Here is a 13371-nt window from a genome sequence, read left to right as displayed (position 1 = left end):
GGGCCGCCGCCAGTGCCCCTGGCTCGCTCCGCCTCTGATTTACATGCTAATTGTATCTGGGAAAAGTTCTTTCATTGGCAGAATTAGGCAGAGCAACCGAATTGTTTCACAGGCCGAACCAAATTAATTCCGAGTTTAGCTTCTTCCCTTGGAGAAACAAACAATTAAGCTGTCTTGTTTGCTTTACGGGTATATTGGAAATGCCCCACATCGAGTTTCAGGATATATTTTTAAAGGGAAATTATTTTCATTAATAGTTGCATTTTAATTTTCTGAGCCAAGAAGGGAGAGATTAAATTTACCTAATTTAAAATTATAGAATACAGGAAGAAAAGAATTTGAGTGAACTTTACAAGGATAAGAAATACCACCCTGAATCTTCCTGGCAATTGTTAGATCTTGAAGTCTCACCATCCAGTTAGGTGCCCATCGTCCTGACCAGGTGAGATTACATGTCCACTTGCCAGAGGAGAGATGGCTCTGGGAGCTGGGGGGGAAGAAAAAAAAAATCCAGCTACTGTGTCACTCCCGGAAGCCCTTAGGGGAGCACCTTCAGGGGAATAGACTGAGGAAACCCCATGATGTCATCTCCCCTCTGTGCACCTCAGATGACTTCAGGGAACTTCCTTATCTTTTCAGAAAAACTGCTGCCCCTCCAAAGCTTTTGAAATCTGCAATCTACCCTGTCTCTGAGGGGAAAGAAAGCCCATGGGAGTTAAAGTATCACAGCGTTAGAGCTAGGAGGAAAGGTAGACTGCTTTGCAGTTAAGTAGCATGAAGTGGAGTAAGGGAGGCCTTGGTCCCTTGAGGCCAGCTGTGGTTCTATAACTTACTAGTTGGTGACCTTGGGCAAGTCACTTGTCTCTCTGGAGCCCCAGTGTAAATGGGGATTCATGTACTGCTCACTCCCAGGGATTGTGTGGACTAAATGAGATGGTGAATGTAAACCACAAGTCTAGGGGCTGGCTCACACTGCACTGTAAAAGTTAACTAGCATCCTTGTCATCCTCCACCACATTTTACAGGAGTCAGACGGAGGCACAGAGGAAAGATGTGGCTGGCTCTGTGTCAGTGCTGAGAGCTACCCATAACTCCTCGTCATAAATGCTGGTGTGACCACACCTGCTTCCCCTCACATCACCTGGAAAGTATGGAGGCAGATTACATAGAAAGGTAAAAATCACCCAGGATCCTCTTGAAGATCACCTCTAGCCATTTGATCAAAATCTCTGCTGTAAGACAAAAGGGAGTAGTGCACTTGGGAGGAGAAGGGTCTGTTGGTGCTTAGCACTCAACTCCTGGTGAGTAGGGGTTCCTGGCGGACACTCTGGAAGTTCGGTTTGTACATCAGGCCATTATCCATCCTAACGAGGAAATCTCTGTATCTACAATTCCTTCTTCAAAGTCCCCTGCACCTCCTTGTCTTAAATCAGTGGTTATAAAAAAATCCACCTGCACGTTAGAATGACTGATGAGCAGTAAGTGGCACATAGCCTCACGCTCCAGAGATGCTGCTTGTTGGTCAGGGGTGCGACCTGGGCCTGGGTATTTGTTAAGCTCCCTGGATGAATCTCTGTGTGGAGCAGGGATGAGAACTGTCGCAGTGAGCCCTGGCGGTGTTCTAGAACACTGCTTCCCCCAGCCTCTTCTGTGGGGCTGTTTCTTTTCCCTCTTGCCCATTGTTGGGAAGTGAGGTCGGTGTCCCTGCTTCTCAGGCCATTTCTCCTCTCAAAAACTTTCAAACCTTTGTAGGCTCTGCCCTATGAATACATTGGTGGTATGTAGACCTCATTTTTACCTCATTTTGCAAAGACTTACCAGGCTTACAGTCCTTTTACCACACCATTCATGGAAGTGTTAGTGTCCACCGAAGTACCCACCCTCTGCTCCTCAGTTTCTCTTCTACCTCATCTACATGGTCCTTTTCTCTCACTCACCTCTGCTCCCTCCTCCCCCCACTGCGACCCCCACACCAGGGCTGGCTGCTGAGCCTTATTATCTGAAAGGGCTGCATCTTCTAAATCACTAAGGCTCTCATCACCTTCTCCAGTCACCACTTCCTCTCATCCCAGCTTGCTCCTCAGGCACCCCTCTGCGCTCACCCTGATCTCATGAAGACCTCCAAGCCCTGGGTCCTGCCACTCTCTCTCCATCCTTCCACTCCCTCTTTCTTTCATTCCCCTCTCTACCTAGCACCGCTTCATAACAACAATCTCTCTCTAGTAAACGCTTTCAACTCCCAGCTCCTCTATCTTTTGGTCACACCCATCTGACTAAACCGGTCCTGAATGACACAGATATCAGCCTTCTCTGCTCTTGCTATGGGCAGCTGACACCCACTGGAAACCAATGTAAAGCACACATCCAGTGGGGGTACATTCAGGTATCAACTTCAGTTGGACCCTCAGCACTGCCTCATCATCATCTTTCCTTTCTCTCAGTCTCAACGGGCTCCCCTTTAACCAGATGTTTCACCCTCTGTGCCCCCTACTTCCCTGGAGATACCACTCCAGTTGATCAGAGGGAACTTTGCTTCTGTACTCATGTCCTCCTACCTGTCTCTTCTGGTGAAGGCAGTGTCCCTCCTCCCATCCTAGGCCAGTCCCTCCACCTGTTCTCATTTACACATTCTCAGAAATTCTGTCCTATTGTCTCCATGCCACGCCCTCCCCCCTTCCCATCCCCATGTAAACAAGCTTCAGTCTCTCACGCCTTAGAAACAGCCCTTTTAGGATCTTCTCTTGCTTTCAAGCTACCCCTTCGCTCCTCCCTTCTCCGCCAAATAGCCCCACAGGTTGTTGACAATCAGGATTGCCGCTTCCTTCTCTCCCATTTCCTAGTTCCTGTCTGGCTTCTGTTCCCTGCTCCATTAACAAGGCTTTTGTTAAAGCCTTCAATGACATCCAGGACAGTAAATCTAGAGGATGTTTTTAAGTTTTTATTTTGTTTGCATTCTTGGCAATGATGAACACGACCATTCCTTCCTCTGTGAAGTACTCTTTGCCTTTGGCTTCTACAATACCCCACTCTCCTGGTTTGCCTCCCACCTCTCTCCATTTTCAACTTTTCTTTTGAGGAAATGGAAAGATTCAGACCTTTCCAAAGAACAACATAACAACTCAATTTTCACCCTCCCCCCAGAATTAGCAACTGTTAATATTTTGTCATATTTGTTTCCTGCCTTTATTTCAAGCAGTGAACTGTGATGTACAAAGCTTAACTTTCTTATAATCAACACCATCTTTCCCATTTCCATCCACTTCTTCACAGGTAACACGATCATGAGTTTTCTGTGCATCCTGGTAATTCATTTCCTATACTTTTACATGCACCATCTGTACTTAGAACCAATAGAGCAATGTGTTTGGTGGTTTCCCCCCTAAATTAAACTTAAATAATGTTCTGTTTACTCTTGCCCTCCAATCCATTCTCCAAATTGTAGCTAAAGTGACCTTTGCGAGATGTACATCTGATCACATCACCCACCTGCTTGCATCCCCAACCCTTCAAGGCGGTGCACCATTTGGTTCCTGCCTATCTCTCTGGTCTCATCTCTCTGTCATGCTCCCAGCACTATCTTCCCTCTGCAGCATCGCAGATCTGGGAAGTTCCACGCTGCTTTCTAACTACAGGCCTGCCCTCATGCTTCTCCCTGGGACACTATCACCTCTCTCCCGAGCTAATGCCTACTCAACCTTTAAATTTCAGCCTAAATGTCCCCTCCTCAAGAAAAACTTCCTTGTATTCCAGGATATGTCAGACCCCCTCCATATGTGTTCTCAAAGTACCTGCCAAATTAGTCCATATGTCATAGCTCGAGTTAATTTTCAGTGCAGTTATTTGTAGAAAGCTTCTCTTTCCTATTAGATCTGAATCTCCTTGAGTCCTGGAAATACATCTCTTTTGTTTCTCTTGTACTTGCAATACCTAGCAGAGAGAAAGAGCTTGGTAGATAAAAGAGGGGATGAGTTAGTGAAAGCAGTGAGTTCTTTTTCAAGGAAAAGTGCTTTTTCAAGTAGGAAAAAAAATAAAAGATTGTTGGATGGGATAGGACCATTTATAAAAAAGAAAGAAAGATTACCCTGGACCGTTATTTTGAGATTCCAGTTTGAAAGATGAACAAAACCTAGGCTTTCCCTCAACACAGGACTTCCCATGCATGGTGTCTAATTTGCTTATTGAATGAGGAAATGAGGATTTATGGATGCAAGGGATGAGTAAATGCCACAATCACAAAACAGGATGCTGGAAAATAAGCTGCAGTGAGAATATAACATAACTCCAAAAGGCCAGTGGAAGGAGATAAAAGTGCAATTTGAATCCACTGGGGACAATCAAGAGCATCTCTCAGGACCACTCTCCCAGCGAGCTGGAGTGTGCAAACACTGATTTACTGTCTGCCCTCCATGAATGGCTTCACGGGTGCGCTCTCCTCTCCGCGCGGAACAATCACTGCTCTGTGCCACCGTGCCGCTCGGGCTCCGGCCCCTTCTGATATCAACTTATTGTTTGGGAAATGAAGAGAATGCTCGATTAGAAATAAGGTAATGAATGAACAATCAATGCTAAGTAAACCAGAACTCCATTCCCCCGCCCCCACAAAAGCTCTTTACATTTAATTGAAGACTTCAGTTATGTAATAAGAGCAAAGGCTGTCTCTGATCTTATTTTCATCTTTCTCTTCCAACATGACTTCTTTTAATTGCCTTCCTACTAACATTTAGACTTAGAAGAATCTACTTGGATATGAATTTGTATTAAAAATGCAGTTACCTAAATGTACTTTATACTTTTCATAACCAGATAAGCCAGATGATTAAACACCACTTTGGAATTTGTTATTTGGCCAAAGGAATGATGAAAAGTAAACTATAATTATTTTTTGAGAACTGTTTTTAAGGCTCTGCTCCCAGGTGGTAGAAGGCCTCCTGGTACAGGGAATTGTTCTGGCCATGCTTAAATACAAAACTTCAGTTCATATGAATTTCAGTTCATTCCAAATCCAGTGTTTAGACTATGTGAGAAAGCACTGCATTGATATCAACTGAAAGACTTTTTCCTTGCAGTTTATGCTGAATACATATTTAAGAGTAATTTTATAACCAAAGAAATAGAGAAAATTAAGAAAAGAACAGTGGCTTTAGACACCTAAATTTAGGCTGGATCATTGTGGACAATAAAAGCACTAAAAAAAAAAAAAAGATATGCTTGGAAGGTTATAAAGCAGGTTTTAAAATGAAGTATAAAAAAATAACATTGTTGAATATAAAATTATCCTCTGAACTACAAACAACTATAAAATATAAAGGTGAGTTCCTGGTGCCTTAGCCTGACTTTGGATTTTGTGCAGGGGCAAGTCTCTAGTTAATAGTGCTATAAAACACTGTTGACACGTAACTACCTATATTTAAGAATGTTTTCAGATTTTAGGTTGCAATGAGCTTAAATATCACATTTAAAAATAAATAACATATTCTTTGGTATGCCCCCAAAGTTTCATATGATTCAGTAGTTACTAGTGCTTAATTTGTACTTCACCAAAATGTAAGACAAGTGCAACAATTGATGTCAGTTTCTCTGTGAAACCTCTTAAATACACCTTTATTCATAACCAGGTACTTATTAATATAAACTAGAATGTCACATTTTTACATTTGAACTGAAAATCTACACATCTGTTTTCTTAAGAAAAATTATATCATGAACTATATTATTAAGACTCTTATAAAAACACACATTGATTTCCTCATAGTTCTCTCCTTTTCTTTCCATGCCTCAAAATGGTTGAGTCATTTCCTTTCTTCAAATGCTGTAGTCTTCTAAAATCTTTTCTTGTTTAAGCAACTTTTGAAAGTCCCTAACCATCACCTCCTTCTCACCATCACTGTATCCTTTTCTACCCTCTGAACAAGATCTCAAGTATGGATTTTTTTAGCAACCCGACATTGACATTGTTTTGCTAGATCCCTTGTCTTAGGGAGTTTTCCCTTTTTGCTTAATTTCTTAATCATTACCTTTCTTTCTTTCTTTCTTTCTTTCTTTCTTTCTTTCTTTCTTTCTTTCTTTCCTTCCTTCCTTCCTTCCTTCCTTCCTTCCTTCCTTCCTTCCTCCCATCAATGGTTAGCTAGTTTTCTTACAAAATATGCCATATAAACTGTAATAAGGATGTTGTGTGGCAGTATGAATTCACTCATGGTGTAGTAAGAATTAGCCTTATGCTCTCTGGTTCTGTCAATGTGCTATTGGAATATGGTGACTCAGATGCAGTACATTTTACTTGTCAACATTGTGTCTCTTGATCACATGACAACGTCATGCTTCTCTGGCCAAACAATTTAGAGTCATCCTTGACTCCACTTGGTTTACCATTTGTCACAGCCAATTCATCAGCAAATCCTATTGGACCTACCTTCAAAATATATCCAGAATTTGACTACTTTTCATTTCCACCATTATCACACTGGTCCAAGCCACCAACCATTATTTTCATCGGGTGTCTCCCAGTAGCTTTGTTGTAACTGGTCTTTCCTCATTTAACCTTATTGTATTCTGTACTGTAAAATCTAGTCCCAAAGTAGCAGCCAGAAAGATTCTTTTACTTTTTCAATTAAATCATGGCACTCCTCTGGTCTTTCCACCTCCCTCAGAGTGAAAGCCAAGCCCACATCATGTGGTCTTCTCTCCCCTTATCTCCTGTCCTCCTGGCCACTCACCGCACTCTCTTCCTGGCTTGCAGACGGCTGGCTTCTCCCTGTACACTCACACAATCTTTCCTCGGTACACATGAGCAGAGAGAGATAGAGAGTGAGCTGTCTGTGTCTTATCTTGTGAGGACACTAATCCTACTGGATTAGGGCCCCGCTCATATGACCTCTTTTAACCTTAGTTACTTCCTATTCCAAATACAGCCCCACTGGGGTTAGGGCTTCAATATATGAACTTCAGGGGACACAACCACTCAGTCCCTAACAGCCTCCCTCCAGGAGAAATTAATCATGAGAAATCACATGCCCACTGCCCTCCAGACAGGCTCACATAGAGCAGGGCCAGCAGGGCCCTTTGGTTTGGCTCTCACATCCAGGAAAGTTCTTAAATGATCTTCTTTAATTTTTTCTTCAAATGATGTTCATACATACACACCCCACATACACACAATATATTATATATAACATGTATGTGTATATAAGATATATAGTATATAATGTACATAAAATATACATAACACATATATAACCATTGCATTTTTTTTTACAGATTAAATATTTGCGCAGTGCTTAGGAGCCTGTTTTAGGATTCCTTATCTGTTAGCATAGTGGACTGCCTAGCCTTTTTCAGTGTTGGAGGGACCGCCTTCTAGCTATGGAGCCCTACGGCCACCATGCTTGTCATCCTGGTCACTCTCGCTTACCATGCATCATGGCTCTCGTTCCAGCAGTTCTTCCCTGTGTTTTGCTGCTCACTCAGCTCTGGGCTTCTCCCTCAATTGGGTCTCCCACTCCTTTCGATCCTTCCAAACTTCCCTTTACTGTCCTTGTCCTTTAGGACTTCTCCAGAATGAGCAATGCCCCCCTCTCCACCTCCCATTCTCAACATTTTCACTGACTAATCTCCTCACCTCAGATTCTCCCCTAATGCTGACGGCACCCACAAGGACCCGGGCTCTTCGTGGCCATTCTTGGGTGACAAGGACTTCATCCAGGTGGAGCCAAAAACATGCGAACTGTTCCCCAAGCTGATCCTCTCCCAGGGTGGGGATCACCGGGAAGCCTCCAAATGAGGACTAAGGCCTTGGCTCTATAAAACGGGGGCCTCTGGTGAGACAGTTTGGTGCATAGTGAGGCAGCCTGTGTGGCAAAAGAGCCACTCAGTGGGACCCAGGGAACCTAGGGGAGCCGGCCATCCTGAGCCTTAGCTCTTCACCTGGAATCTCTTAGCAAAGTGCTGCTCACAACAAGGACCCCAATCAATAAAGGTGGCGGGCGGCTCTCAAAGCATCCTGAGAGCGAAGGAATGATGCTGGCGTGGGGCTGGCCCTCCAGGGCGACTGGGAAAGGGTCCATGACAGCATTCCCTTGGAGTCCAGCTGGGGTGTGGGGATCCGGTGCTCTGACACCCAGCTGTCCGCAGAGTCGGTTTCCAACATCCTTTGACAATGAATTTGGGGCAAGGACTATTTTTGAAACGACATAAGAAAGAAGGTAGTGGTAACGGTAGAGAGAGGTGAATCTGAAAGCAGGCGAATTTTTTAAAAAGGGCAAAATTGGGACAAGATGAAAGCAGTACCCTGTGGGCTGACAGCTTCTCTCGCACTGAATGCTGGTCATGCTGGAGACTTTTCTAAGAGCTTTGTGGGCATTAGCCCATTGAGTCTTTTAATGATTCTAATATGTAAGTATTTTTATTATCCTCATTCAGCAGACAAGGCAAATGAGGTAGATATTCAGAAAATGGGGCCAAAGTCTGGTAGTTGTGACATGGCTGAGGCTGAATTCGAACCCAGGCCTCAGCACCCAGCTGCCAATTGCATTGCACAGTCAGACAAAGGAGTCATGCTTGCCGTATGCAATTGGTTCCTTGTTTCAGCGCTTTTGAGAAAAACATGGAAGTCCAAAAGATCCTAGAGGCGTGTGGTGTTTAATGCTGCTGCTAACTTAACAAAATAGAGTCTGGTTCAAAATGTGTATCACGTCGTGGCCAGTCTTCCCCCAATGCAATTTCAGCAAATTAAGTTTAAATGCATGCTCATTTAAAAAACCAAATTAGAAGAAAATCTTAAATATGAAAGAAATGCAGGGGTGGGTAATTGATTTATAGAAAAGAAAATTTGCTTTTGAGAGGTAAGATTGAGGTAAGCTCTCCATTGAGGTTTAGTGATTAGCTTTACTAAAATATCACTTATAACCGTGCCTGGCGCATGAAGAGTGAATGCACCCTGACTTCTGTGCTTCCACGTGTGTGTCCTGTGCATCCGGGGAGCTTGGGCACAGTTGTATACACCAGTGAATTTTCCTCTTGAGCTGGATCCAGAAATGGAGAGATACAAAAGGGTGTTCTCTTCTTGCAGCTTGAGCTTCTAGCAAAAAAAGTCAACTCCTTGCACCGGAGAAACTAGCTAATAGTTTGGAAAATAGTAAAGTTAGTTCCTACCTCATACCACTTTTGAAAGTAAATTCCAGATGGACTAAAAATCTGAAAGTAAAATAAAAACAAAATATAAGAGAACTAAATGAGTATGCAAGAGAATACAATTATGGTCTTGGAACAGAAAAGGCCTTCTTCTGACACTAAAAGCAGAACCCTCTGAAGAACAAAATCAGAAATTTTGACCATTCTGAAAATAAACATTTTTGTAAGGCAAACCACCATAAATAAAGTAAAAAGGAAGATGGCAGACTGGGAGAAAATATTTGCAACCTAACTAATGGATAAAGAATTAGCATATAGGCCCTAGCCAGTGGATAGAGCATCAGCCTGTGGACCAAAGGGTCCCAGGTTTGATTCCAGTCTAGGGCAGCTGGGGCCCTGGTTGGGGCGTGTGCAGGAAGCAACCAATCGATGTCTTTCTCTCACTTCGCTATTTCTCTCTGTCTTTTCCTCTCTCTTCCACTCTCTGTAAAAATCAATGGAAAAAATCCTCCAGTGAGGATTCAAAAAAAGAATTAGCATATAGAATATATGAAGGAGTATACAAATTGAAGAAGACAATGGTAAACAATTCGATAAGAAAAAATGGCAAAACACATAAAAAGGAAATTCTTAGGAGGCTATGCAATTGGCCAATAAATATCCCAGAAGATGCTCAACATTAACCAAGGAAATCTAAATTTAAATAGGAAGATAACATTATACTCATCAGATTGGCAAAGAATATTAAAGTTTGATAATCTCAAAAGTTGTCAAGGATGTTCAAGCAGCCTTGTAAATAAGTGATAATATAAATTGGGATAGGCACTTTGGAAGACAATTTGACACTACCTATTAAAATGGATAATGTGCATATTGTATGACCTGGCAATTCATCATCTACCTGAGAGAAACATCACCTTTGTACACAAAGAAGCACAGTGGTATAAAGATTTTCTTAGCATGAGTGTCTTTAATCAGGAAAAAATATTAGGAATGACTTAAACACTTATCAGTATGCCATTAGTTATTTAAAATAGTTAATAAGATCTGGTAAGCATATTTTATTTTTAAAAAATATATTTTATTGATTTTTTACAGAGAGGAAGGGAGTGAGATAGAGAGTTAGAAACATCAATCAGCTGCTTCCTGCACACCCCCTATTGGGGATGTCCCCACAACCAAGTACATGCCCTTGACCGGAATGGAACCTGGGACCCTTCAGTCTGCAGGCTGACACTCTATCCACTGAGCCAAACCGGTTAGGGCTGGTCAGCATATTTTAGAATATTATGCAGCAGCTAAAAAATAATAAAGGAGCTACCTATATGCTACTCTCAAAATTTGCCAAGACATATTTTATTTAAAAAAACAAATTGAAGAACTCTACACACGGGAAGATTTAAAAAACTGCACAGAATAAAATAACATATATATGTGTGTGTGTGTGTGTGTGTGTGTGTGTGTGTGTGTGTGTGTGTATATATATATATATATATATTCAAGTCTGGATACATTCCTCTACCAGAGAATTGATAATGGAGGTCATAATTAGGGAAGAAGCATCTAAGTGGGCTGAATATGTTGCCAAAATGTACATGTTGGAGCCCTAACCCCCAGTGTGGGTGTATTTGGAGTAAGGGAGTAATTAAGATTAAATGAGATTATACAGCTGGGGCCCTGATCTGATGGGATTAGTGTCCTTGTAAGAAGAAAAAGCCTGTGAGGACACAGTGAGAAGGCAGCCTTCTGCAAGCCAGAAAGAGAGCTCTCCCCAGAATCAAATCCTGTCAGAACCTTGATCTTGGACTTTCAGCCTCCAAAACTGAGCAAATACATGTCTTTCTAAAGTCCAGTCTGTGGTATTTCATCATGGCAGCCTGAGCTAAGATAACTGTAAAACAGGACGTTAGCCCTGGCAGGTTTGGCTCGGTGGATAGAGCGTCAGCCTGCGGACTGAAAGGTCCCAGGTTCGATTCCAGTCAAGGGCATGTACCTTGGTTGCAGGCACATCCCCAGTAGGGGGTGTGCAGGAGGTAGCTGATCAATGTTTCTCTCATTGATGTTTCTAACTCTCTATCCCTCTCCTTTCCTCTCTGTAAAAAATCAATAAAATATATTTTTAAAAAAACAAACAAAAAAAAACCCCAGGACTTTAGCCTTAGCTGACATGTTAGTTGTCATACTTAGAGTGAAAACGTGCTTACATATTATGTATGTGTTAAAACATTAGCTTTTAAAAGTCAATTTCTCTTTCCTCCTCTCCTTTGACTACCCTTCCCCCATTTCCTCACCTTTGCTGAGCAATATTAATACAGGAAGACATTTATGTTCTGAGTCTCCCTGACCGTGAACCTCTGAGGAAATACCATAGAAGGCACTTGAGGTTTGGTTGGTAGAGTAGGGCAGCGTGAAATGGTAAGGGGACACCACTCTCTTAGTGTTAGAAGAGAAGGCTCAAGTGAAAAAGTCACTTTCTGTCACCTTCTAATACCACATAATGTGCACACAGTGTTTCAGATGTCTTACCTGACTGTGGATGGCCAGCATTTATTTCACCCTCCGTAAGTGGCAGGCACTACCTAAACATTTTATCTGTAATATTCCATTTAATCCTCACGAATCCCCCTATGAGGAGCTTGAGATAATAATTCTTAAATCATAGAATTTTCTCAGTAAATTTTATTTACTATTAAAGGATATTTTGCCAACATTGCAATAAATTTAAAGACAAAACAATTTCCCCTCTGGCTCCTGAGACTTGGGCCTCCCAACCCATTACCCCTCCACTGTAAACACAAACAAGATTTCCAGTTTTTTGGGTGTTCCTTTCTAGGCTTTGCTTACATATTTTTCTGTTGTCATTGAAAGGGTTATATAATTTTCTGCATACCTTATTCCACTTAGCATACTTGTTATATACATTTTATAACTGTCGTTTTAATGGCTACTCAATATTTCATTCAGTTGTTATAATTTATCTGTTCCCCTGAGGTTGACATTAAGCCTATTTTGAACTTGTTATTATAGATAATGCTGAATAAACATTTTCACACACATGAATTTTAAAATTTGAATTAGTTCTCTAGGATACATTCTCAGGGGTATTACTAAGGGCTCCATGATTGAGCAATTTTTATTCCTATTGATAAAAATTGCTCAATAGCTTTTCAAAGCCAAGTGACTGTTAACAATGGGCCCAGCACCGTGCCAATGCACTGAGTACACCACAGGCTTGTTGGCACTGGCCGCATCATTTCACATTGTTTTGCTGATATAAAAACTTGGGGGGGTGCTACTCAGTTCTCCTAAGACTACTTGGCGAACTGATTGAAAACTGCAGAATCACATAAAAGGACAAGGATTATTTTTCCCAGATTAGTTGAATATTTCCCTTCCTCCGGGAACTCTGAGTTCCTCTGCTCTCTCAATTACTATGTTGTAGGTGGTGGGAATGGCATCAGGGGTCTGACCTCGGCACTTGGGTTCTGGCTCGGAAAGAATTCAGAGTCCAGACCCAAACTGTAAGAGAACATTTATTGGATAAATTACAGAGGTAGAAAAGGTAATTTCTAGAAGAAATGGGCTTAGAAAATGAGTTGTGGAGGTAAAGGAAGGGCCCTTGGAGCTTGGGAGTGAGGAAGCTACTAGTAAAAGTAACAACCTAGGGGTGGGGAGGGAGAAGGGGACAGGAAAGAGAAACGCACCGGCTTGCTCCCGGGAGGGAGAGCTCACTGGGTCCTCCATCATAAGGGTTTTAAGGGTGGAGCTTTAAAGGGAGGTCCCAGGGCAAGATCTCAATAGAATATTCAGTAGCTTTCCAGGATGACACCAGGACAGGGGGCCATTATTTCCTGCAGCTGGTTCTGACGTCAGCATTGGCTGGTTTTGTTGCTTCTCTGGGCCTGGAGCTGAAATACAATTTGTGGCCTAGATGTTCTTTCTAGGGAGGAAAGGTCATGGGGTCCAAACCTCATGAGCAGCGATATGCTAGGGGAGGAAAAGTCACCCAGGAGTCACACCCTGTAATTGATTGTCCCTTGCTAGGCACCTGGGGCTTTCCACTCTGGCGACCTTGTGTACCTGGCCCATTGTCCTTGCTCTGCTCATGACTAACTGCCTATAACACATCTGGTTTGATGAGAAACCCAGGTCACTCTTAGATCCAAGCGTCAGCATGTGACCCCGTGTGGTGCCTCTCTTTTTCTCTCTCTTTCTCTCTGCCTACATGAAACATGCACAAATGGA

Source organism: Myotis davidii, unplaced genomic scaffold, assembly GCF_000327345.1.
Source record: "Myotis davidii unplaced genomic scaffold, ASM32734v1 scaffold130, whole genome shotgun sequence".
In the NCBI taxonomy this organism is placed as follows: Eukaryota; Metazoa; Chordata; class Mammalia; order Chiroptera; family Vespertilionidae; genus Myotis; species Myotis davidii.
The sequence above is the reverse complement of the archived record's forward strand: the minus strand, read 5'-3'. Positions refer to the sequence as shown.